This window comes from Macaca nemestrina, chromosome 7 (genome assembly GCF_043159975.1).
Source record: "Macaca nemestrina isolate mMacNem1 chromosome 7, mMacNem.hap1, whole genome shotgun sequence".
NCBI classification, from domain to species: domain Eukaryota; kingdom Metazoa; phylum Chordata; class Mammalia; order Primates; family Cercopithecidae; genus Macaca; species Macaca nemestrina.
Genome location: NC_092131.1, coordinates 102,228,096 through 102,256,080, shown reverse-complemented (window position 1 = coordinate 102,256,080; position 27,985 = coordinate 102,228,096). Strand labels below are relative to the sequence as shown.

Here is a 27,985-nt window from a genome sequence, read left to right as displayed (position 1 = left end):
GTGATCTTGACATGAGTTAACCATAATATTTAGGTAAAATCTATGCTTAGTCTGTATATTGTCACAATAAATGTGATTTTATAATTTTTCTTTAAAAATACAGAGATAATTGTAGAGATTTTGAAAATACAGAAAAACACAAAGAAGAAAGTAAAAATCACCCATAATCCCACCACCCAGAGGCAATACTAATATTTCAGTGCATGTACTCTTGTCTTTTTCTATCTCATTGAAGAGGGGCTGGAGGGGACCAGGGGGAGTGTTTCAAACGATCACACTAATTTATAGCCTTTTTAACTGCTTTCATATTTTGTAAACACTTCCCCATATTATACTTCTACAACTCCTTTTTGTTGTTGTTGTTGAGATAGGGTCTTGCTCTGAAGCCCAGGCTAGAGGGCAGTGGCTTGATCGTGGTTGACTGAAGCCTTGACCTCCTGGGCTCAAGTGATCCTCCCACTTCAGCCTCCCAAGTAGCTGAAACCACAGACATGTGCCACCAGGCCCAGCTAATTTTTTATTTTATTATTTTTTTTTTTTGTAGAGACGGGGTCTCCCTATGTTGCCCAGGATGTTCTCGAGCTTCTGGGCTCAAGTGGATCCCCCTGCCTCAGCCTCTCAAAATGCTGGGATTACAGGCATGAGCCACCACACCCAGCCTGCCACAATGTTACTTTTATAGCAGGATATACTGTGCCTTTTCTCGACAATCCCTAGTGTTAGGTGAGGAGCGATGAGGACATTTTTTATTTGTTTAGTATTGCAAATAATGCTGTCATGAACATCCAGATATGTAATTCTTTGCACAACTTTCTATGAATTCCTGCAGGCAGAGCTGTTTTAATACATATCTCTAGATGTTCCCCTAGAAAGATTTTACCAGACAAAGCGTGCACCCTACGAACCAGGGGTCAATGATTTTTCCCATGCACTCTTGCCAATGCTGGCTTTAAAATATCTTGCCAGTTGAAATCCCAGATTTGTAAAAGCCACTAATGCCATACATAACATCTGAGGCTAAGCACCTAATCAGGGTGCTTGGAACTTGAGTGTGGCCATACTGTGCCAGTGTGGGGTACCAGGGTATTCCCACTCCCTTGGCAAAGAAGCAGCCAGACACTGCCTGAGCAATACCAGCAATAGGGACCATTTATTAAGTGCCTGCAGTTGCCAGATCTTTTAGATATATATTTAAATTCTCAACTAAATACTTGCTAAGTGGACATTGTAGGTACATCCTACAGTTGAAAAACTTGAGTTCTCAGATTGGCTAAGGAACTTGCTGGAGATTCAAACCCCAGGCTGTCTGATTTCAAAAGTTGTAGTCTTTCTACTGCACCATTCTGCTTGTCCCCTCTGGAAGGAGCTAGAAGGAGGGTTTGACTTCAGGCATGTGCGTTCACTGCTGGGGAGAAAACCATCTAAGTACACGGCAATGGGAGTAAGTGGAGGGAGGGAGAAAAGGACTGGGATGGGGAGGCTGCTGCAAGTAGATTCATGAGCGTCTAGGTTCCACACAGGAGCGGTGGTGTTATGGGATAGAGGGCAGTGGGTGGCGTGGTCCCTGAAGCCTGGGCCGGGAGGGGGCAGGTGGAAGACCTCCTCGCCAGGCTGGCCAGCTTTAAGGATAGGGAAGCTGGGGTGTCTTGCTCATTGTTAGAACTGCCCTCCCATCCAGACCTCTTCCAGAGTCCCCTAGCACACCTGTGGTGCTGGAACCCCGGTGCCCCTTGGGGGACTCCTTGCTGGGGCAAGGCACAGGGTCCAGGAGAGAGATGCTGACTCGGGAGCCCTGCAGAGGCTCAGTGGGACAAACCTGGAGCCACAGCCAAGCACAGTCACTACCCACAGCCAGCACAAGAAGGCCACTTGCCCTTGACCTTCATATTTGGTAGACTAGAGGTACAAATGACGGACTTCAGACTACCAGGAGGATACAAGGTTGAAGGGAGACCCTGTTATCAGATGGTTTTTTTCTTGGGTTACATTTTTGGGCCACTCAACTAATATAGGTCATCATGAATTAACATTCAAAAACAAATCCTGGCCGGGCACTGTGGCTGTAATCCCAGCACTCTGGGAGGCTGAGGCAGGTGGATCATTTGAGGCCAGCCTGGCCAACATGGTGAAACCCCATCTCTACTAAAAATACAAAAATTAGCTGGGTGTGGTGGCGGGTGCCTGCAATCCAGCTACTCGGAGGCTGAGGCAGAAGAATCTCTTGAACCCGGGAGGTGGAGGTTGCAGTGAGCCGAGATCGTGCCACTGAACTCCAGCCTGGGTGACGGAGCAAGACTCCATCTCGAAAAAAAAAATTATTTGTTTATAGTATATCAACATACCATTGCATTTAACCCTTTATGGCATTTCTCCCTTTGTTTTATTCCAGGAAGCTGCTAGGTCTCTCTTGACCTCAGTGAGCCCCAGCAATCACCAATCAAGGAAGGGGCCCAGGGAGCCTCTTCCAGTCCGGAAGCCTTCTCTCCATCCTTTTCTCTGTGGCAAGACCAACTGCCAGAGCCTCCACAGCCTGAGGGCCTGGGTGGTGTGACCCCTGCAGAATAGGGGGAACAGAGGGAAAGCTAGGCATTGAAGTCCCTGGTTTCACCTCTGCTTCCGGAGTAGTTGTGTGACCCTGCGCAAATTGTTAACCTCTCTGAGTCTCTACTCTCTCATCTGTAAAACCAAGACAGTTATGTCCCCTGGGGTCTTGGTGAGGCTTATTCTGAGTAGCTGGGACTTCAGGTCTGTGCCACCACGCCCATCTAATGCTTTTTGTATTTTTTTTGTAGGGGAGGAGTTTTGTTATATTGCCCAGGCTGGTCTTGAACTTCTGGGCTTAAGTGATCCTCCCACCTCGGCCTCCCCAAGTGCTGGGATTACAGGCTTGAGCCACTGTACCCAGCTGGTGAGACTTACTCTGAGATACAGCACAGTGAAGAGCCCAGACAGTGCCTGGAATGTGACATGCCCTCAGTTCCTGTTCATTTTTTTCCTAGTGCCTGGAACAATTAAAAAGTATGTGACACTTGAGATTCTCCAGAGAAAGATAAGTAATCAAGGTTGAAGAATTGAGGCAGGCAAGTGTGGGATGCTGGAAGGAGTCCTGGCCTCTGCTGGTGATCGCAGGCAAATTCTTAACCTCTCTGGGCTTGCATCCTCACCTGGAAAATGAAGTGTGTGAATGGGTCATTTCCAAAGCTGCTTCTAGCAGCAAGGCTCCCCCCAGCCTAGAGGAGCTAGCCCCCTCTGTTGCTTTTCACCACCCACATGCAGCCTTCTCTCTGGTTGGACAAGCCGAGTGCATTGCTTCACAGCCTCTTGTAGCCCTGCCAGGACCTCAGTCACCCAGGAAAGGACTCACCCTTGATCCTGGAGTGACCTCAACCACATCCACTGTGTCTTATCCTGTGTGGGGTTTGCAGGCTGCCCTCTTCGGCTTCCTCCGCCTCTCCTCCCATCATGCCCTCTTCCTCCTTTCCACATTCTCCTCTCTTTCCCACTGAGGTGGGAGGATCACTTAAGCCCTCTCTTTCCCACACCTAGCATCCTCCCAGCCACATCGATCATGGCACCTGTCCCCTGTGTGAGGTCCTGCCACCTTGACACAGTGGGGCCCTCTCCTAGTGCCCCCTGCATAATATTTGAGAAGATAAGACCACGGACAGCAGAGCAACTGCTAATACCAGCTCTGCAGGCTCTACAGGCCCAGTTACTGGAGGTCCAAGTTGAAAGCTGGGCTAGGACAGAGAGTTTTTGGGATGAGGTGGGTGGGGAGCACACCACCCTCTGAAGTCATTCATTCCCCAGGGGGGCCATGAACTCTGTTAAGACAGGGGTAACATCTTATTTATAAATCTGTCCCCTGCTCACAGCCCAGTATGGGGCACAGAAAAGGCACCTGGGGAGTGTTCCGGAAGGTTGGAGGAAGGAATGAATAATATTCTTTGAGCACCTAGTGTGAAACAGGCACTGTTCTAGGTGCTGAGACATGGCAGTGAACAAATGAAGCAACAATCCCAGTCCTTGAGCTGGCATTCTAGGAAGGGTGGGAAAGGTTGGCAAACAACCTGCTAGTACGTACCTTACTTATTTACTGTGTTTAACAATGGATAGGTAAAGCAGACAGCATGTCGGAGGGTGATACGTGCTGTGTGGAGCGGAGGGGAGGAAAGTGGGAGAGAGGCGGCCAGAAGTACAATGTACACTGAGTGGCCAAGGAAGGCCCCATGGAGGGAAGCAGGGAAAATCAGTTCATCTGTCGGTGCCCCACTCCCAGCCCACAGCATTTTGATACGACTGCCTTTTTTCCCTTCCCTCCCCTCCCCTCCCCTCTCCTTTCCTTCCTTTCCCTTTCGAGATTGAGTCTCACTCTGTCACCCAGGCTGGAATGCAATGACATGATCTCGGCTCACTGCAACCTCCACCTCCCGGGTTCAAGCGATTCTTCCACCTCAGCCTCCCGACTAGCTGGGACTACAGGCACCCACCACCATGCCCAGATAATTTTTGTATTTGTGTAGAGACGGGCTTTTACCATGTTGGCCAGACTGGTCTTAAACTCCTGACCTCAGGTGATCTGCCAGCTCCAGCCTCCCAATGTGCTAGGATTACAGGCGTGAGCCACCACGCCCAGCTGTGACTGCCCTTTTCTGAACACCCCAGGCTGTTGTCCCCTTCCTCAACTGCCCTTGGTCTTAGTATGGGCCAAGCTCTCAGTTTCTCTCCTGGGTGGCTGGAAGTTTTATTTCTGGTGCTCCTGGGAAAAAAAATGGCCACTATTCCAGAAGCCTAGGAAAAATGTCCCCTCCCAGAACATTCTGTCTCCAGCTCACATAAGGCATGGCCAGCAGCCTGCCTGCCCACCTCAGGCAAGGCCCAGGTGCTCTCCAGAGTGTCTGTCCTTGTGGGTAAAGGGGGCTGGGGCTAGAGGGGCTTGATGAGATGGCGGGAGGGTGGCGGTCTCTCTCCCCGCTCTCTCCTATCCCAACCTCCACGTCATGCATTCATACACTGTTTCTTCCTAGTGCTTCCAGTATCTGTCTGTGGTGTCTTCCTACATTAGAACATCAGCACCCAAGGGCAAGGACACCTAGAAGAGATCCGAGCTTGCAGTTGTTGCCCATTAATTATTTTTCCAATGGAATGAATGGATGAATGGATTCTTTCAATTTATTCAGCTATTTAAAACATGTACGGAGCACCCAATGCACACAGCTCCATATCAGGCCCAAATAACTGTATAAGCATGGCCCCCAGATTTGCACTATAGAAGAGGAGGTACAAGTTTGCCCCAACAAGCAAACTTGTGTACCTGAGGAGAGCTTCATGGGCCCTGGGGCGATCAGGGTGGACTCCGTGGAAGAGGTGGACTCCGTGGAAGAGGTGGACTTTGATCTAGGATTTGCAGGGCAGATAATAGGTAGACCTTCACTCTCTGCCCTTTGGCTTTTCTTGTCTCATGTACACCCTACCACATGATTCCAGGCTACCTCCCTCACCCCACCCCAGCTTGCTACTTCAGCTTACAACCCAGAGGTGGAATTCTTGGCTTGTCATCTGAGACCGGGGTTTAAGAAACCTGCAGCTCAAGTCTATCAGGCCAGGCAGGGGTTTTCCGTAGGAACCAGCCTCTTCCTCCTAAAATATGTGTGCCTTGACAAGTAGGGATGACTGGCAGCTGGGACACAATGGTTCTTTCCCCAGCCAGGGAGAGGCAGGGTGTGGTAGCCACTCTGGCAGGAAGGGAGATGGATTTCGAGGCAAAGGTGGTTCAGACTGTCTTTCTTCCAAGTGAGGTGGAGTCTCCCCTGCTCTGGTGTGGCTGTGTTGAGGGCGTGGTGCTGGGACTGTCCCTGCTATCACCCTTCTCTCTACTCATCCCCCTTGAGAGATGACTGTTGGCATCCTTGACATCTCTGGCCTTGGTCCCACAAGCAGCCCGAGGCTGTGGCAAGACTCTAGGCCAGGACTCAGAAGTTCTTGGGGCTGGTCCCAGTTTCACAAATTTTTTCAGATCACACCCCCTTTCTGGGCCTGATTTCCTCGATTTGCAAATGGGTACCTCCGTGTCTGTGCTGCTCAGCTCTCGTTTTGCTGTGATGCTCAAAGCAGACCATGCAGCTTGGGGCTTAGCACAGTGACCCAGAGGCTCTAGGAGGCCGGGGCCCCAGTCCCAGCCCTGCCACTTCCTAGCTGGGGGACCTTGGGCAAGCTGCTTAACTTCTCTGGGCCTTGGTTTCCCCATCCATACAGAGGGTGACAGGAGTACCTGGGATGACCTTAAGATGACCTTAATGCATAATGATGCTTTTAACCCCGAGACTGGTGGTATATACTTGATGAAGTGGCAGTTTTTACTATTTGCCACTAGAAATGAATGGGGGCTAGACACAATGGCTCAGGCCTGCAATTCCAGCACTTTGGGAGGCTGAGGCAGGAGGATTGCTTGAGCCCAGGAGTTCGAGACCAGCCTAGGCAATATGGTGAAGCCTCATCTCAGAGAAAAGAAAAGAAAAGAAAGCAATAGGAAAGTCTTTTGTAAACTGAAAAATGTCACAAATATAATTGGTGCTGCTTCTATGATGGTGGGTAATGGCATTCCCCTCTGGTGCTCTCTGAAAAGTCTGCAAAGGCAGGGCCCAGGGGAGGGAGTCCCATGCCCTCCCTGGAGTTGGGAGTGGGGATTAGGGCTGGGGGAAGGGGCTAGGGGCCCTGGGAAGCAGATCTGGACATGCCTCCATCATCTCTAGTCCCTCAGCCACAGACAGGGCTGCCTCCCCATACTCATGGGGAGATCTTCAGTGTAGGTGGCTTATGGAGTGAGAGGAAAGGATGTAGGTCTCTCTGCAAAACTCTCTTGCATGACAACTTATGGGATCAAAAATAAGAACAGCAATAGTGGGGAACTAGACATCACGTGCTGCTCCCTGATGGGCTGCCCCAAGAAGGACACAACCTCAAATGTGCTATTGCTGCCAGAAATGCATACCCTGAATTTAATCACACAGAAGCAGCAGACAAACTCAAATCCAGGGATATTCTGCAAAACAACTGATCTGCAGTCTTAAAAAGAAATGTAGGTGTCTTGGATGTCAAAAAAAAAAAAAAAAAAAAAAAGGAGGGCAAAGATTGTAGGCTAAAGAGACATGACAAATCCACAAAATGCTTTGATTCTTGATTGGCTCCTTGATCAAAACAAATCTTGGGAAAAAAAAAAACTATTGGAACAACTGAGGAAAGTGAACTAAGAATGGTATGTTAACTAATGGGATTTATTAATGCAAAGTTTTTTGAGGGTCATCATTGTATTGTAGTTATATGGGAAGCTGTTCTTGTTCCTAGGAGATGCCTGGTTTAGAGGTAAAATGCCATATGTCTCCAACACACACAAACATGTATACTGAGAGAAACGAAACAAAAGTGGTGAATCCAGGTGAAGGGTATATGCATGTTCATTGTGCTATTCTTGCAACTTTTCTGTTGGCTTGATAATTTGTAAAATAAAAAGTTGGGAGAAAAGCCATTGTAGTGCTATCAACCGGAGTCTCTGATATCTACTAGAAAATATCTGCCTATGCAGGTCGGGAGCAGAAGCCAAAGTCAGCGATCCAAGGGGAGTCCCACACACCCTCTACCTAATTACAGTTCAAACCCCGTGGGGCTTTCTGTGTTTTGTACAGCATAGGGTGAGCACATACCAGGCGCTCAGCACCTACCCCATCCCTGGCACTATAAAGGCACTGAGATATCGAGATGTGACCTCTGCTGTTTCAGTCACACAGTTCAAGGGAGAGTCTTCACTCACTTCTTCATGCTAATGCAGAGTATGTTGTCCATATATCAGTCCAAAGACTCACAAATAAACCTCAGGATTTCCAGGGGAAGATGGAAACAGAGATTAGTAACAGCAGCAGCCTCCATGAACTGGGTGCTCCCAGGAGTCAAACATGAAGCTAAGCCTTGTCTTTGTCTGCCCATCACCATGTGTCCTTTTCATGACAGCTGACCATGCAGGAAGGGATTTTTTTTACAAGATGGAAACTCTGGCTCAGAGAGGTCAGATCACTTGCCTAAAAGTCACCCAGCTAGAGGGTGGCAGATCTGAAGAAGAAAGTAGCATGATCTCAGCCGTGAAGAGGTTTAACAAGTTGGCTTGATGGAGAAGGGCACGCCAGGAGCAGTTTGAGGGAAGGTGTGGTGTAAAGAAGGTGAGGGCAGGGTTCCTCAACTTCAGTGCCAGTGACATTTGGGGCCTGATCAATCTCTGTTGTGGGGGCTGTCCTGTGCATTAGCAGCACCCCTGGCCTCTACCCGCTGGATGTGAGTGGTCAGGAGTATGACCACCACCCTCACTGTGACAACTGAAAAGGTATTCAGATATTGCCAAATGTCTCCTGGGAGATAAGACTGCCCCAATTGAGAATCACTGGGGTACGGCATCTTCACTCTGCCTAAGCTGAAGGGAATCTCTTGGCACAGCCTTATTCCTGGCTGGAGGACTGTCTCTGCCCCTGAGGGTGAGCAGGTGGACAGGGCCTGGCATAAGCTCCGCATTATCTCTGTAGGACCTCTCACAGGGCAGGGCCTCAGGTGCTGGCTGCAGCTCCTCCACCACCACTGTCTCACTTCCATTTCTGCCCTGGCTGCTGTGACAGTTAATTTTATGGGTCAACTTGACTGGGCATGGGGTGCCCAGACATTTGGTCAAACACTATTCTTTCTGGGTATGTCTATGAGGGTGTTTGTGGATGAGATCATCATTTGAGTAAAGCAGATTGCCCTCAAATGTGGGTGGGCCTCATCCAATCAGCTGAGGGTCTGAATGGAATTAAGAGGTTGGCCCTCACTCTGAAGGAGAAGGGAACTACTTCTGCCAACTGCGTTCCAGCTGCAGTATCAGTGCTCTTCCTGCTTTCAGACTAGAACTAAAACATTGGCTCTTCCTTGGTCTCCAGTCAGCTGACATTCAGACTAGAACTGCACCATCAGCTCTCCTGAGTCTCCAGCTTGCTGACTGCAGATCTCAGGACTTGGCAGCCTCCATAATCGTGTGAGCCAATTCCTTATAAGAACTCTCTCTCTCCTTCTCTCTCTCCATCCCCCCTCCGCCCACCCACACACACACAGTTGACCCTTGAACAACATAGGTTTGAGCTGCGTGTACTCACTTATACACAAATTTTTCTCAATAAAAATTGCACTGGCAGGCGCAGTGGCTCACGCCTGTAATCCCAACACTTTGGGAAGCTGAGGCAGGTGGATCACGAGGTCAGGAGTTTGAAACCAGCCTGGCCAACATGGCAAAACCCTGTCTCTACTAAAAATACAAAAATTAGTGGGGTGCGGTGGTGGGCGCCTGTAATCCTAGTTACTCAGGAGGCTGAGGTAGAAGAATTGCTTGAACCCAGGAGGCGGAGGTTGCAGTGAGCCAAGATCACGCCATTGAACTCCAGCCTGGGTGATAGAGTGAGACTCTGTCTCAAAAAATCAAAACAAAACAACAACAACAAAAATGCATTGAGTGTGCCTGCTTCTCCTGCCTCCCCTTCCAGCTCCCCCACCTCTTTCTCCTCTGCCATTTCTGAGACAGCAAGACCAACTCCTCCTCTTCCTCCTCCTCAGCATACTCAACATGAAGATGAGAATGAAGCCCTTTATGATGACCCACTTCCACCTAATGAATACTAAATATATTTCCTCTTTCTTATGATTTTCTTAATATTTTCTTTTCTCTTGCTTACTTTATTGTAAGAATACAATATATCATACATATGAAATATGAAATATGTGTTAATTGACTATTCATGTTATTGAAGGCTTCTAATCCACAGTAGCCTATTAGTAGTTAAGTTTTTGGGGATCAAAAGTTATATGTGAATTTTTGATTGCCTGGGAAGTTGGTGCCCGTAATCCCTGTGTTGTTTAAGGTCAAATGTTTATGTATATATATAAATGTTATATATATATACACAATATGATATATATAAATGTTATATACATACACAATACGATATATATAAATGTTAATTTTTTATGGGGACACTCGAAACACAGTGTATATATATACATATTTTTTATTTATGCAAAATAAAATCTCACATGTCTAGTTCATGCACCATGGTCAGACTGGGATTGGGTTAAAGGCCTTATTTGGAAAGGTAAATGAGATGGGAAAAGAAGATTGGCTTGAGGTTTGACTGCAGAGGCATATTTTATATATATAGTACGTTTTGAGTGTCTCCACAAAAACTTATGCTGAAATTTAATTGTCACTGATGGAATTGGGAGGTGGGGCCTTAAAATGTGATTGGGTCATGAGGGTAGAGACCTCATGAATGGATTAATGTCGTTAACACAGGAGTGAGTTAGTTCTAGGAAGTGCATTAGTTCTCACGAGAGCAGTTCATCATAAAAGTGAGCTCAGATTGCCCTTGCAGTCTCTTCTGCATGCACTTCTTTGCCCTCTCCCCTTCTGCCATGAAAGCCTTCACCAAATGGTCAAGCAGATTCTGGTGCCATGCCCTTGAACTTACCACCGCCATCCCCCACCCAGCCACTCTACGGGTTGTTAGACATTTTGACCACCTCCCCTTTGCTCACTCCACTGTTCAACTCACTGTATCATCAATGCATTTATTACAAACCTATCACAAGCTAGGTCTTATGCTAGGTGCTCCTCTCAACAGGTTCTTGAGCTGGCAGGGGAGAGAGAGACATTCAAACACCAGGATTAATATACCATGACAGGTATGAAGAAAGAAGCCTATAAGGGTCCCCTGACAGTGCCATGGAGGTAGGGCATGGTCGGCTCCACCTGTAGAGGTGTCTAAAGGGAGGCTTGCAAGCTGCATCTTGAAGGATGAGCAGAAAATTGTACATGAGGACAAAGGAAGGAAATTCCAGGAAGAAGGATCAGCATGTGCAAAGACATGGAGGTTGTCCATAGAATGTAGAGAGAAAATATTAAAATCTGTAATTATACTAATTTTTGGCCTCATACTTTTATATTTTCTGTTTTATAGCCATTTAAAATGCGCATAACATATTAACATAGTGATTAATGTGTATACTTTTTAAAAATATGCACATTTTGGGGTATACACTCCCCACAGTTTTTACTAATGCATGATCAAAAATGTTGCCAAGGCTGGTTTGGGACATGCTACGTTCAAAAGGCTTGTGGATGTCCAAGAGGTAACGTCTACGCTTGGGGCTAGATATGGGTCTTGGGGTTGGGGAGACAGCCTTGAGCGTTGGGGGTGAGGAAGGGAGAGGGGCTGAGATGGCCGTGAGTACACAGAAACAGGGCAGGGTGGAGGATGGAGAAAGTGGTTTGAGGCCTGGCTGCACTTTGAATCACCTGGGGAGCTTTTAAACTATTCACTCTTGGCTCTTCTAATTTAATTGGCCTGGGGAGAAGCCCAGGCATCATCATCTTTCAAATTTTCTAAGTGATTCCAATTGCAACCGGAGTTGAGAGCCACTGCTTTAGACTAGTCTTCAACATTTCCTGTTGTACATCCCCTAAATAAATTTTGGAAAACTGCATACTCTGTTCCACAATTTTAAGTTGACATCTAAATTTCATATCATAATTTTAACAGCTGCAAGAAAACATAATTTCCCTCATGTTGTGTATAGTTTCTCCAGAACCTCAGAGTTGCATATTTTGTTTGTTTAATTTATGGAAAATATCTGCCATATAAGCTAATTGGCAAAGCCAGAATTCATTGCCAACCCAGTCAGCCCAATTAGACTTACTATCTATCAAAAGAAAATCTGAAGTCATTTTCAGACTCAAATAAATGTAATACACAGCCTCAAGACAAAGCCCGCCCATAATATTTCAATTCTAAATTCTAATTCTAAGCAAAATAGACGACACACAGAGTCTTGCCACCTAGAATTTGTCCCGTAAATGGAACAAAGTGCTGTTCCCCTCAATTTCTATAGCAGATGCTTTCTGTGCTTTGAAGGGGTCTCTGTCTCAGGGGGTGTGCATTCTCCAATCACTGCTTTTTTTGAGTTTCCAGTAGTGTGCACATGTCTAGTTCATGTCCCATGGTCAGACTGGGATTGGTCAGATTGGCCTTGTTTGGAAAGGTAAATGAGATGGGAAAAGAAGACTGGCTTGAGGTTTGACTGCAGAGGCAAGTAGATCCACATCAGAAAAGAAGACATAGAGAAGTTGAGGATCTGGAAATCTATACCTTTAAAACTGTCTGTGACAGATCCATGCATATATGGTCACTTAATTTACAACAAAGGAGCTGATGCAATTCTATAGAGAGAAGGATGGTCTTTTCTATGCATATTCATAAGGGAAAAAAAGGGGGAAAAAAAACTCTGACCCCTTCCTCACACCATACACATTAATTCAAGATAAATCATAGACTTCAATGTGAAAAGTAAACCAATAAAGCTCCTGGAAGCAGACAGAGTAGGGTGGGGGGCAGTCTCCATGACCAAGCAAAGATCTTTTAAGCTGGACATAAAAGGCACTTACTATAAATTTTAAAAATTTGTAAGTTAGACTTCATTAAAACAAAACCCTCTTTTAATCAAAAGATTAAAAAGAGGACAAGAGACAAGAGATTTTTCCCAATGCATATATCTGACAAAGGACTCATATCCTGAATATATAAAGGTTTCCTACAAATCAATAAGGAAAAGGCAACCGAACCAACAAACACTGGGGGCAAAAGACTTGAATAAGCATTTTACAAATGAGGGTGCCTAAAGGGCTAGTAAGCACCTGAAAAAGCACTCAACACCATTAGTTGTCAGGGAAATGCAAAATAAAATCTCAGTGAGATTCTATGATACTCTCATCAGAATGGCTTAAAATGATAAAGACTGACAACGCCAAGAGTTGTTGAGGAGGTTTAAGCTCCCATACATTTTACTGGTGGGAAAATAAACTGGTAAAAGCCAACATACCCCTATCCTAATTCCCAGCAATTCCACTCCCATGCATTCATCCAAGGCATGGCAGGTGCTGTAGTTTACCCAGTGTGCAAGACATAAGGAGGTATGCTGTTGTAGAGAATTGAGAACAGCAATAAAAATGGCTAAGTCGGTTTGCTTTTTATTATCTATTACTGCATAACAAATCACGTCAAAATGCAGTGGCTTTAAACAGCAATAATCTTTTTTTTAAAAATCTGTCATAATTTTTGCAGATTTGGAAATGTCATGGCTGGGCAGCTCTTGTTTGAGATCTCTCATGTAGTTGCAATCATATGTCATCTGAGGGCTTGATTGGGGCTGGGGGTCCGCTTCTAGGGTAGGTCACTCACATGGCTAGAAAGTGAATGCTGGCTATTGTCCAGGGGCTCAGTACCTTTCCCTAGGGTCCTGTTTATGGAGCTGCTTGAGTGTCCTCATGGTCTGGTAGCTGGCTTTCCCTGGAAGGAGCCATTCAGGAGAGCAAGGTGGAAACTACAATGCCTTCACCTTGGAAGTCATCTGCTGAGACTTCTACTGTAATCCAGTGATCAATGCCAGCCCTAATTCAACGTGAGAGGGGGCCAAGGAGTGTGTGAATGCCAGAAGCAAGGATCCCAGGGATACATCTTGGAGGCTGGCTACAACAGATGGTGTCTTATTAAGCCCTGTATCCTTGGCCACTTGCACAGCCACCATGGGGTGGCTCTGCAGCACTTGCTGGATGAGTACAGAGTAGAATAGAAGGATGGGGCTTGTCCACATGGCTCTCTCCTGGGAAGCAGCACTGTGGCAGGGTGTGCTCCCAAGGAAAAGAGGACCCACAGACTACTGCTGGCCCCCCTTGCCTGGAGTGTGGTTTGTAGGGGGTGAGGGAGTTGGGGCACAGGCTGCTTTCTACCTCTAAGAACAGAGCAAAGGCCCTGAGATGGGTCTCTGATTGTCCTGCCTCTGGACCTAACATCCAGTTAAAGACCAGTGATACACCCCATGGTGGCTCCCAGTCACTTCCTCTCTGGACTGAATTGATTTCAACATGAGGGAATACACCAGAACATGCCGTGGGCACATGCAGGTGAAGCTGCTCGCAAGGGATGAATCAGAAGTTAAAGGTGCAGGGAGAGGGCAAAAGTCACATGGGTGTGCATGTCCCAACTTATTTCTCCAACTCCCTACAGGAACTTAAAGTGGGTAGAGCATTGAACCTAGAGAGCACTGAGCACGTACTCAAAGGGCTTTGACAGATGATCATAGAGTGGAGTAGGAAGATAGGGCTTGCCCATGTGGCCTCTCCATAGAAGGCTACCATTCACGATGACAGAATACAGGAAGGAGATAAAGGCCTGTGTAGCCACGCTGACCCCAAAGTCCTTCACATCCCCCAACCTCAGTCCCTACTGGCTCTGGTGGGAGCTGCCCAGGCAGCAGTTCCGGATTCTGTTCCAACCTGGCAAGACTCTCGCCTCCAACCTCGTTCCAATTCTTCTAAATCAACTTCCCCAATGAATGCTTCCTTCTGATGATTGTGTCCAGCACTTACCTCCAAACCGTCTTTCTCTCTCCTTTGTTGAATAGAACATATGTTTTTGTTTTTTGTTTTTTGTTTTGTTTTGTTTTTGTTCGTGTTTTTTTTTTTTTTTGAGATGGAGTCTCACTCTATCACCTAGGCTGGAGTGCAGTGGTGCAATCTCAGCTCACTCCAACCTCTGCCTCCCAGGTTCAAGAGATTCTCTTGCCTCAGCCTCATGAGTGGCTGGGATTACAGGCATGTGCCACCACACCCAGCTAATTTTTGTATTTTTAGTAGAGATGGGGTTTTGCCATGTTGGCCAGGCTGGTCTCAAACTCCTGGCCTCAGATAATCTGCCCACCTCGGCCTCCCAAAGTGCTGTGATTACTGGCATGAGCCACCGCACCTGGTGACTAGAATGTATTAAAACATTTTAAAATTACACAACAATGGATGTTTATTTGCTCTCCTTTCTTTGAATGATCTTAGTGAGCCTCCTCACCCTTACTGCAATACTCCTATCCTGGTCTCCAGCTCCCATGTCTAACTTCAAGGTTGACTCATCCTAAAACTGATCTCTCCAAGGTCTATCTTCTTACGAGATACTTTTTAAAACTGTTACTAGGAGAAAATTGGAGAGGGTAGTGGATTTACCCACAGAGACAATCAGTGTTCCATATGAACTAATAATTTCTGGATTGGTCTTTCATTCAATCATGGCCCCCAAGTGGCAAATCAATCTGAATGCCCAGGGTGGTCCACGGTCAAGGCGAGAGTAATGAGAAAGATCCCCAAATACATTCCTGCTTAAAGCAGACCTCACATCTTTGCTTAAAGCCCAAGGGCTTAACAATGAAGGAGGGACAGCTTTCTAGATGAAAAGCTGTTCTTCTACAGAACAGGGAGACCAGTTTTTCTTCACTTTTTAAAACCTTGGTGATAAAGCAAAAGACACTGGATTGAATGCAGCAGGAAGGATCTGGATTCAAAATAATGAAGAATCGCCAAGCTGATGGTGAGAACTATAAAACCTGGGCATGACCTGGCGGAGCAGTTGTGCAAGCCCCTCCAGGAAGTCCTGAGCATGGAAACAGACCCTGACTCAGCAGAATTTATGGGGTGAGCATCAGCCAAGCCCTGCTGCATCGTAGGGCCAGGTGGGCTGGGCTGCCAGGGAGGCAGTGGTGTGAGATGGCCAGGGAGCTCACCCCAGCCAACGAATGACTTAAAGCCATTTTCTGGGCAGGACTGGTCCTATGGAACACCAGGGCCAGTCAGGAACCTGAAGCAGCAACCAACTTGCCCATGAAGATTGGGCTCTTGTCCACTGTCTTTCCTGACCAACTCCTTCTCATCCTTCAGGATTTGATGCAGATGTCACTTCCTCCAGGATGCCCTCCCTCAGGGCACGGAGCACACAGAGGCAGACTCTAGGACTCACCTGCTTCCCTCTCTAGTTGCAGGTCCCTTGAGGGGGACTGTGGGTGATTCATCATTGTGTCCCTTGTGACCTCCAGGTGCTTGGGAGATGTGGAGAAAATGAGGGAAGGGAAGTGGAAGCAAGGGAAGGAAAGTTGAAGCAAGGGAAGAAAAGAGAAAGGGAGGAGGAAGAGAGGGAAGATAGAGAAAGGAAAACTCTTGGGCCCAGAGATTGTACAGATGTCTAAAGAGTCTCATCCCTACTGGATGGACGGTGGCTTTATCAGCAGCAACACTGCCTCAGCCTCCCCGGCAGCTGGGACTCTGGCTGCCTACACATTTTTTGCTCCATGCAGGCCCAGCTCAGGGAGAGGTACTCAGGCCCAGGCTGGTGGTGCTGAGTACCAGGGCTTGGAGTTAAGGGGGTTTGCTGTGGGCACAGGTTGGCAAGTGAAGATGGACAGCTCTGGGGGCCACAAGAGAGCTGGGCAACAGACTTTATGAAACCTGTATTAGATCTAGTTCTTGTTCATTTCTAATTGCTTATGTTATAATTCCAGAGCTGTGTTCTTAGAGGGAAATGTACTTTTATTTAAATGTTTTTCATAAGATGACAGTAGCATTATTGCCTTTCCTGATTATGAAGAAACCCTGTTGGCCGGGCATGGTGGCTCACGCCTGTAATCCCAGCCCTTTGGGAGGCCGAGGAGGGCAGATCACCTGAGGTCAGGAGTTCAAGACCAACCTGGTCAACATGGTGAGACCTCGTCTTTACTAAATACACAAAACTTAACTGGGCGTGGTGGCAGGTGCCTGTAATCCCAGCTACTCAGGAGGCTGAGGCCAGAGAATCACTTGAACCTGGGAGGCAGAGGTTGCCGTGAGTGGAGATTGCAACACTGCACTCCAGCCTGCGCAGCAGAGAGAGACTCCATCTCAAAAAAAATAAAAATAAAAGTAAAAAATAAAGAAACCCTGTTATAACAAATACAAAGAATACAAAAATGATTTGAAATCCTAGAGATAATCATTGTCAATATTTTGTTGTATATTGTTCTAGAATATTTATATACTTATATTTATGTATGCTTATATTTGCATATTAATATATTTACGTATATAAAATTTTTTTAAAACAGAAGTGGAATCACATTTTTTTTTTTTTTTTTGAGACAGAGTCTCGCTCTGTCGCCCAGGCTGGAGTGCAGTGGCGCAATCTCGGCTCACTGCAAGCTCCGCCTCCTGGGTTTACGCCATTCTCCTGCCTCAGCCTCCTGAGTAGCTGGGACTACAGGCGCCCGCCACCGCGCCTGGCTAATTTTTTGTATTTTTAGTAGAAACGGGGTTTCACCGTGGTCTCGATCTCCTGCCCTTGTGATCCGCCCGCCTCGGCTTCCCAAAGTGCTGGGATTACAGGCATGAGCCACCGCGCCCGGGTGGAATCACATTTTACATAGTGTTTTATAAACTGATTTTTTCCCCACTCAGTAATACCTTATGAAATTTTCTTACCAGTAAAGAAAATTTCACATCATTATAGTGGCTGCAAGTATTTTACTTAATGAAGGTAACAATTTATTTAACCTCTTTGGCCATTTATGATTTCCCCCCAGGTTTTCACTCTTAGAAACCACTTTTGGAAAAAGTTAACCCCAGTAACATCATTAAAAACAAAAACGTCTATACCACAAAAGTCAGGTGAAAAAATCAGATGTGATTTTGAACAACAGTTTTAGGAATAACTTCCTTGTAAATAATCGACCGTATTCTTAATTAAGTCAAATATTGTGGGAGAAACAGAACGGGGCATATCTGAGACTGAAATAATTGATAGTGAGGTATGGAAAAGGAAAGTTTTCATTTTGAAAGGAACACTGAGCTTTCATTGTTTTGCAAAAATACACTTGTCTAAATATAGTTGTTTTGAACAGTCTGTTGCCTGTAATCATTACCTCTACCAATCCCTTGTAGTACTGTGTCCTTTCAGGGTACAAGTGTTGGTCTGTCTATAAACGCTAGAGATTTCTCCCTCTTCCGGCACTTTGCTAGCCTCCGAGGATGGAGCAGTGAATAAAACCCACCCACACCTTACCCTCCTGACAGTTAGCCTTAGAGGAGAGGCACACGGGCTTCCTGTCTGGTGAATGAGATGATATTGCTAAGCATATCAGGATACCGGAATCTTCTGCCTCTTCCTGGCATTTGCTTCGAGATAATCCGCCCCTCCCAGAACTTAGAGAATACTAAGTGCACAGGACATACCTGCCACCAGATCATTCAGGTACACAGTCTTTTCACTACCATTGCTGAGATCAGGCAAATTTCAGATCTGTTTTCATGAAGCTAGAAGAGGGCTTAAAGGTCACCTTGTCCAACTGACCTGACCTGTTGAGGCTTGAATCTTCCCTCTGTAAACCTGAAAGAATTAAAAGGATCAGAATCCAGTTTAAAGTTTATTCAAGTGAAAAGGTGAAATGATCATCCAGGAGACAAAGAATCCAGAGAAATGGGATCTGTGCTCCAAAATTAAGAGTTAAGTTCTTGCTTACACAGGTAGAAAACAAAGAAATTTAATGGAATTACAGCATTTTCTATATGAGAGTGGTATAAGAGTTCAACAAATTAATTAGTTAGTTATAGTCTGTTTGCTTTTCTCTACAGTTTGTTTTCCTTACTTTACAGCTGATTTTCATTTCCTCACTCACTTTAAAAGAGTGTATTTAACATTCCATCTTAAGGCAATGTGATAGCCATAAAGTCTTTATGTGAGAAAGGTAAGAGGGAAGTTAATCTATAATGAAGATTAACAATAAAAGGGAAGGGTCAACATTAAAAAATCAAATAAATTTCTATATATTAGCAATAAACAATTGGAATTTGAAAATAAAATTGAAGCATTATTTACAGTAGTGCCAGAAAACATGAAATACTTAGGTATAAATCTAACAAAATATGTGCAAGGTCTGTCTGCTGAAAACTATAAAGCACTAATAAAAAAAAAATCAAAGAGGCCAGGCACAGTGGCTTACACCTGTAATCCCAGCACTTTGGAAGTCCAAGGTATATGGATCACCTGAGGTCAGGAGTTCAAGACCAGCCTGGCCAACATGGTGAAACTCCGTCTTTACTAAAAATACAAAAAATTAGCCAGGACCGTGGTGACTGGTGCCTGTAATCCCAGCTTCCCGGGAGGCTGAGGCAGGAGAATTGCTTGAACCAGGGAGGCAGAGGTTGCAGTGAGCCAAGACGGCGCCACTGCACTCCAGCTTGGGCAACAGGAGCGAAACTCCATCTCAAAACAAAACAAACAAAAAACAAAGAAAACCTTAAAAAAAAAAGAGGAGGCATACCATGTTCACGGATTAGAAAATTAAATATTGCTAAGATATAAATTCTGCCCACACTGATTTAGATTCAATGCAATTCCAATAAAAATTCCAGCAGAATTTTTTTTTTTTTTTTTTTTTTTTGTAAAAGTGGACAAGCTGCCAGGCGTGGTGGCTCACACCTGTAATCCCAGTACTTTGAGAGGCCGAGGTGGGTGGATCACAAGGTCAGAGACTGAGACCATCCTGGCCAACATGGTGAAACTCCGTCTCTACTAAAAATGAATACAAAAGTTAGCTGGGCATGGTGCCTGTAATCCCAGCTACTCAGTAGACAGGCGGGAGAATCGCTTGAACCTGGCAGGCAGAGGTTGCAGTGAGCCGAGATCACACCATTGCACTCCAGCCTGCGTGACAGAGATTCTGTCTCAAACAACAAACAACAACAACAACAACAACAAAAGTGGACAAACTGATTTTAAAGTTTGTATGAAAAGACAGTGGGGCTGGGCACGGTGGCTCACACCTGTAATCCCAGTACTTCGGGAGGCCAAGGTGGGTGGATCACCTGAAGCCAGGAGTTCGAGCGCAGCCTGGCCAACATGGCAAAACCCCATCTCTACTAAAAGTACAAAAAATTAGCCAGGTGTGGTGGCAGACATCTGTAATCTCAGCTACTCGGAAGGCTGAAGCAAGAGAATTGCTTGAACCCAGGAGGTGGAGGCTGCAGTGAGCCAAGATTGCGCCACTGCACTCCAGCCTGGGCAGCAAGAGTGAAACTCCATCTCAAAAAAAAAAAAAAAAAAAAAGGCAATGGAACTAGAATAGTCAGAATAATTTCAATCAAGAACTACAAAGTTAGAGAATTTATACTAATTTTATGACTTACTCCAAAGCTATAATAATCAAGACAGTTGGTACTGGTGAGAGGATAGTACACATCAAGCCGGTCCAACTTGCAGCCCATGGGCCACATGCAGCCAAGATGGTTTTGAATGTGGCCCAACATGAATTCATAAACTTTCTTAAAACATTACGAGGTTTTTTTTTTGCAATTTTTAAAAGCTCCTCAGCTATCGTTAGTGTTAGTGTATTTTATGTGTGGCCCAAGACATCTCTTCTTCTTCCCATGTGGCCCAGGGAAGTCAAAAGATTGGACTCTCCTGGTACATATCAATAGAACAAAATAGAGTCCAGAAACAGACTCGCACATATATGGTTAATTGAATTTTGACTAAGTTGCAAAGGCATTTCAATGAGGAAAGAATAAACTTTTATTTTCATTTTTTTGAGACAGGGTCTCTCTCTCCAATGTCCAGGCTACAGTGGAGTGGCCTGATCACAGGTCACTGCAGCCTTGACCCCTGGGGCTCAGGTGATCCTCCCACCTCAGCCTCCCAAGTAGCTGGGACTACAGGTGTGCACCACCATGCCCAGCTAAATTTTTTAGTATTTTTTGTAAAGATGGGATTTCTCAATGTTGCTCAGTCTGGTCTCGAACTCCTCGAACTGCTCAAGCAATCTGCCTGCCTCAGCCTCCCAAAGTGCTGGGATTACAGGTGTGGGCCACTGCGCCCAGCCAAGAATAAACTTTTCAACAAATGGCACTACAACAAATGGACATCCATATGAAAAACAAAACAAACCTCAATCTATACCTCACATTACTTACATTTAACTTAATGTGCACCATAGGCCTAAATGTAAAATAGAAAACAACAGGACTTCTCAAAGAAAAGATTTCTTAGATATGACACCAAAAGCATAATCTATAAATTTGGGGGGATAAATTGTACTTCAACAAAATTAAGAAGTTCTGATTTTTTAAAGACTCTGCTAAGAGAATTAAGAGATAAATAACGGTCTAGAAGAAAATATTTTCAATTTACATATCTGATAAGTGACTTGTATTTAAAATATAGAAAGAACCTCAAAACTCAATAATATAGCTCCTCAAAAAATTAAAAATAGAATTACCATATAACCCAATAATTCTACTCTTGGATCTATAGCCAAAAGAATTAAAAGAAGGGTCTTGAAGAGATATTTGTGCATCCATGTCTACAGCAGCATTATTCACAATAGCTGTGGAAGCAACCCAGATGTTCGTCTTTGAATCAGTGAATACATAAAATGTGGCTGGGTGTGGTGGCTCACACCTGTAATTCCAGCACTTTGGGAGGCTGAGGTGGAAGGATTACTTGAGTCCAGGAGTTCAAGACCAGACTGGGCAACATAGCCAGACACTATCTCCTATATATATATGTATGTAATAAAAATACAAAAAACCCCACAAAATGTGGTGTCTACATATAATGGAATATTATTCATTATTAAAAAGGAAGGGAATTCTGACATATGATACAACATTAATGAACCTTGAAGACATAATACTCAGTGAAATAAGCCAGTCACAAAAGGGCAATACTGTAGGATTCCACTTACATGAGGTATCTAGAGTAATCAAATTCATAGAAAGGAAGTTGAACGGTAGTTGCCGGGGGTTGGGGAAGGGGAGAATGGGAAGTGATTGTTTAATGGGTACAGTGTGTCAGTTTCGCAGGACGAAAAATTTCTGGGCCCAGTGTGGTGGCTTACGCCTGTAATCCCAACACTTTGGGAGGCTGAGGTGGGGGCATCACTTGAGGTCAGAAGTTTGTAACTTGCCTGGCCAACATGGTGAAACCTTGTCTCTAATAAAAATACAAAAAAATTAGCTGGGTGTGATGGTGGGCACCTGTAATCCCAGCTACTCAGGAGGCTGAGGCAGGAGAATCATTTGAACCTGGGAGGTGGAGGATGCAGTGAAGCAAGATCACACCACTGCACTCCAACCTGGTAGACAGAGCACAACTCCGTCTCAAAACAATAAATAAAGAAACTAAAAATCAATAAATAAATAAAAGAAAAAGGTTCTGGAGCTGGATGGTGACAATGTTCACACAACAATGTGAAAGTATTTGATATCACTGAACAATACACTTAAAAATGATTAAAATGGTAAATTTTATGTTATGTATATCTTCACACAATTTTTAAAGTAAATTTTATCTTTCTTTCTTTTTTTTTTTTAAGACAGGGTCTCATTCTATCTCCCAGGCTGGAGGGCAGTGGTGCGATCACTGCAGCCTACCTCGTGGGCTCAAGCAATTCTCCCACCTCTGCCTCCTGAGTAGCTGGGACTACAGGTGTACACCACCACACCCAGCTTTTTTTTTTTTTTTTTTGGAGCGATGGGGTCTCACTTTTAGGCATGAGCCACCATACTTGGCCAAAAGTAAAATTTAAAAACTCAAAAGGAAAAACTAATCTATGGGAACATAAACAAGACACTATTAAGATTAGCATCAGAAGTGAAGGTGGAGAATTAAGTAAGGGGTGAGTGGATAAGGAACAGTAGTGGGAGGGGGACTTTCACAGCGTTGCTTTTAATATTTTTTCAGTGACTGTATTACATACTCAAAGCACTAAACATATAATTTTTTAAAAAATTTAAGTTCTTCCTGGTATTAAGCCAAAAATCTGTCCTACAACTACCTGTGTTGAACAAATCAAATTGCTTCTCAAAGTGCCAGTCCTTTAATATTTTGAGGATATTCTGCTCCCTCTGAGCTTCCTCTTTAGCTCTCCACCCCTTGTACTAATGCGGGCACTAACTACAGCAGGTGGGGTGTCTGAATCTGTGGGCTCTCTGGGGGATGTTTGCCATTTGGGAATATCCAACATCTACCCACCCTTCTCCCACTCAGCCCCTAAAGCATTCTACCTCTCCTTTGCAGAATCTCATACTGAGCACAATCTCTGCGGGAGGACGTCCTAGCTTCCCACTAAGAAAGCAGGAGGTCCAAATGGCTCCTCCCTCTGTCTATGCTGGTCCAATCAGGAGGCAAGGATGTGACTCAACCAATCAACTCGCTCTTCCTAAGTGTTGCCTGTCAGAGCCGGGTACGTGGAGGTCATATTTATTCTAGCAGTGGCGGCTCAGGCTATTTGGACTGGACAGCCCTTATGCTCTCTCCCTTGTTGGGGCACCTGCCACCCAGTCCTCCAGAGCTCCTTGGTTCTCACTCATTTTCCAATCTTGTTCTTCCAACCCCATCAATTCTGTAAGTCCTAAAGGTCTTCAAATAAGTTATCTTCACTTAAACTAACCAGAGCCAGTTTTTGTAGTTTATGAGCAAGAATCCTGACTGCTAAAAAGCTCCCATTTACATATGACTTTAGGAGATGTGACAAATTGTATTTCTCAGCATGGCCTCAATAATGTCTTCCATCCACATGCTGGCCAACAATGTTACTTTGCTATTCCTTCCAAGGAGAAGTGAGCTCTATGTGCTCTCCTCTCAAATCTGGTTTCCACAAATAAATATGGCAGAAGTGATGGTGAGACAGCCAGGTAGGAAGGGCTCCCCAGAAAAAGCTCCAACCAGCCTTGGCACTGGGTGGAGCCACAGAAGTTCACACCCCTTGCAGCAAGGAGGAGTCAGGCTCTCCTCTTCCTGTGCGGAACCTGGGATTCAAATGGTGGGGACGGGAAGTGCTCTAATGGAGGGACTCTGGCCTTGCGAGACGGACAAGGATCCCATCTTTAACTGAACTAAGGAAAAGTCCTGCAACAATGGTATGTAACTTTTGAGACTAGGTCATAAAAAGTCATGCAGTTTTTGCTTGGTCTCCTTCATTTGAGCCTTCAGATAATGACAGCACCATCTAGTATCTGACCATAACTACATGAGAAATCCCCAGCAAGACCTGCCCAGAGGAGCCTCCCAAATTTCTGGCCTACAAAATCATGAGCAAAAAGCCTATTGCTTCAAGCAGGTATGTTTGGGGATCATTTGTTATGCAGCAATAGAAACTACAACATTAGGCTGGGCATGATGGCTCAGGCTGTAATCCCAGCATTTTGGGAGGCCAAGGCAGGCGGATCACGAGGTCAGGAGATCGAGACCATTCTGGCTAACATGGTGAAACCCCATCTCTACTAAAAATACAAACAACAACAACAACACAAAAAAAAAAAAAACAGCTGGGCACCTGTAGTCCCAGGTACTTGGGAGGCTGAGGCAGGAGAATGGTGTGAACCCGGGAGGCGGAGCTTGCAGTGAGCCAAGATCACGCCACTGCACTCCAGCCTGGGCAACAGAGTTTGACTCCGTCTCAAAAAAAAAAAAAAGAAAGAAAGAAACTAGAACATTAAAACTCTTGCTTTCTTATCTTGCCCCACAGAAAAGTACATATTCTCAGCAATCAGAAAGAGAACAGGATAAAAGGCAGGGAAAGCTAAGTTTATTGAGACCTACCACAGGACAGATACTTTACAATCCCACCTAGCATAACCCTCATGATTCTGTGAGTTGGGGACAATATTTCTTTGTCAAAAAGAGGGCGGTAGAGTTCAGAGGGGACAAGGCTGTCAGATTGCAGAGGTGGTGCTCTTTCTGCTGGAGCAAAATGTCCCAAAGTAAGACTGCAGAAGCAAGAGTCAGGCAAGAAAGTTTGATTTCACAACATGGTGTTTTTAGGATAAAGCCCTCAGGAGCCATGGGATCCTTTTAAAGGATAAAATGTCCGTTTTGCTTCCCTCCTTCCTCCCCGCAATTAGTCAAATGGCAGGTGGAATATGTAGTCTGTGAGGCAGAGCTGAGGAGTGACAACTTTCATAGAAACTTCCACTTATAACCAGGTATGCGGACTCATGCCTGTACTCCCAGCACTTCGGGAGGCCAAGGCAGGAAGATCACTTGAAGCCAGGAATTTGAGATCAGCCTGGACAATATAGCGAGATTCTCTGTCTACAAAATATATATTTTTTAATTAACTGAGCATGGTGGCACATGCCTGTAGTCCCAGCTACTTGGGAAGCTGAGGCGTGAGGATAGCTTGAGCCCAGGAGCTGGAGGCTGCAGTAAGATGTGATCACACTACTGCACTCTGCCTTGGGTGACAGAGCAAGAGCCTGTCTCTAAATAAATAATTTTTATTATATTTATTTATTATTTATTTATTATTTAATTTTTTATTTATTTAAACAAGTAAATAATTTTTTTTTTTTAAAGAAATGTTCACGGTGTTGCAGAGTGTTACAGAGAGGAAACTTCTAGAGTCTTCACGCTTGTAAATCACTTCCTTTAGTTCTCAACTCATTGAAGACTTGAACTGAGTCCTCCAGGTGGTCAATTTTAAGACATATGAGGCATAGAAATGCCTTGGTGAGTTCCTATTATGGGCCAGATGCTATGTACACTATCCATGATCCTGCAAGAATGACATCGCTATCTCCCATGGCAGATGGAGAAACAGTCACAGGTGATTAAGTTATTTGTACCAAATGTCACACAACTAGGAAGTACAAGCTAAAGAAGGGTCCCAGTGGAGCAGAGTATGGGGGAGTAGGCAGGCAGACAGGCAGTGCTGCCCCTCTGGCACAGAGCCCCGAGACAAAGCCTCAGAAACACCAGTCCAGGATTCCTGCAACCTGCGGACCAGGGGGGGATCTAGCAGAATGTGGGGTCCCCAGAGGACATAGAATCAAAGATGTTAGAGAGAGAACAATGTCCTCATCAACATGGAGCTGATAGAGCAGAACCCCCAAGGATAACTTTTCACATTCATTTACTCCCCAGCTAGCAGGGATTGTCTGATCCAACCCCTCAATTCTGACATATAAGGCAACTGAAGCCAGAAGGAAAAAGGGCCATGCCTGAGGTCCCCCAGCTTGCCAGAAACAGGGAAAGACAAGAGTTCCTATTCCTGATTCAGGGTCTAATGCTCTTTCAGAGGCACCTTCCTGTATTCTGAGATTAAACTCAGGCTTTAACTAGGGTGACCCTTTTAATTTATGATCCAAACCAGAATGAGAAGCGGCATTATTAATAATTACAACAGGACGGCAGGTGTGAACAGGATTGCCCTGTGCAAATGGGACACACAGTCGTTCTAGCATGGCATTCTAGAATGCCACCTACTTGCCCACCAGGAAAGCTTCTTCACAGCCTTACGGCTATGGACCTAACAACTCACCATCACCCTCCATGCCAGGTGAGGGACTGATGAACCAAGCAGCCCTGAGGGTCTGGCTTTCTTAGGGGTCTTTAGGGAGCTCAGAACTGGCTGCTCCAACACTGGCCTCTGTCCCCACCTGGCACTGTGTATGCATAAACAGAGGCCCCATTTGTTCCCACCTATCAGGGGCAAGCTCCCTGCCAAGCCCAGTGGAACTCCCGTTTTAGGTGCTTGCCTCTGGATGATACCCACTGAACCAAAGCTGTCCTCACGGTGAGACTGTGAATGTGGGGCCCTCCTATGGAGCTCCAGGACCGTGGAAGAATGCCCCTGCTGGCTTGGTAGCCAGGTCACGGCAGAAACTATGAGGATGTGAGAAGCACACCAAGTGGCATAAACTAGTTGTGCTGTTTCTTCCCCCTCCTTCACTCCTCAGTACCCCCCAGTAGTCATCAGCTTCTGAAACTTTACCTTACACACACAGCTGGGGATCTTGTTAAACTGTAGATTCTGATTTAGGAGACCTGCAGTGGAGCCTGAGATGCTGGATTTCTCACAACTCCCAGGTGATGCCAATGCTGCTGGCCCAGAGGTCACTTGGAATAGTAACTCTCCTATACCATCCTGCTCAATCTCTTCAGAGCAGTAATCATAACTTGTCATTGCTTTCTTATGTGGTCGTTACTGATTGCGGCAGATTGTTGCAGTACAGCCCTGATAATCACAGGCTTGAAAAGCACATGTGTGTTGGGCTTGTCCTCTTGGAACCCTGCTGCTGAGTGAAGAGCCCCCGCTAGCCTGCTGGCGGCCCCTGGCTCAGTCAACCGCCAACATCAATGGCCAGACCTAGGAGTGAGACCATTTAGATCATCCAGCTCCAATTGCAGCCACATGAATTAGTCCAGAAGAATCACCCAGCTGAGCCCAGCCCAAATTGCTGACCCATACAATGGTGAGCACATAAAATGGTCATTGTTTAGGTCACTAAGTTTTGGAGTGGTTTGTTACATGGCAATAGATAACTGATACACTGCTTTAATGTCTCTGTTAGGGGTGGGACTAGATTTGTTTTATTTGGTACATTACACCCGGTGTTTTGAATTGATGAGAAAATGAACTAACCTGGACCCGTCTGATTCTAAAATCCAAGAGTTTCTGCTCCACTGCTTCTGTTCCCTGTTCCTAGACAAGTTGCTCATCCTCGGTCTAGTGAGGTCAATGGTAGGATATGTAATCTAGCCTAGGTTAATTAGTGCTTTCCAGTCTACAGTGATTGGTTAAAGGATGAATGTGTGACCTAATCTAATCCAATCAGATTAAAACTCAGGACTTTCACTGAGAATGGTGAGGAAAACACCTTCTCTTCCCCAGTCAATATAAAGAAGAAATATAGGAATAGTTTTCAAAATCTGACTAATCATAACTAATCTGACAAGTCACTATAGGAAGGAAGGACTTACACAGGCCCACTGCTATGCTGGGCTTTTAACTTTTTAGTTGCATTTGGTGGTAGTGCGGGGGGAGGGTCCAGGATACTCCCATACTTGGAAGACAAGAGCATTTAAGCTCTGAATAAAGTCTTATCTGATGCTAAAACTACCACTGAGCTTCTAAATCACACGAGACCAGCCATATATTTATTTCAGCCAATAGGGCTGGACTTTCTGTTGCTTGCAATTATCAAGCAACAGAATGCTTCCTAACTGGCCAACCTTCTATTTTCTGGGAATCTAACTCTCCTTTAAGGTCAACCAGATGATCCAGACACTCTAAAATT

The 27,985-nt window shown here is 45.3% G+C and overlaps 1 long non-coding RNA gene across 1 annotated transcript; it reads right to left on the bottom strand.

Annotated features, from left to right (window-relative positions):
- Window positions 1–1,226: 1,226 nt before the first annotated feature.
- Window positions 1,227–27,116, bottom strand: LOC105488326 (uncharacterized). Its single transcript, XR_011625407.1, has 4 exons — window positions 26,680–27,116; window positions 18,140–18,293; window positions 2,920–3,164; window positions 1,227–2,554 (listed from the first exon to the last, which is right to left on the bottom strand). It is a non-coding gene; the product is annotated as an uncharacterized lncRNA (long non-coding RNA).
- Between the last annotated feature and the right edge of the window lie 869 nt (window positions 27,117–27,985).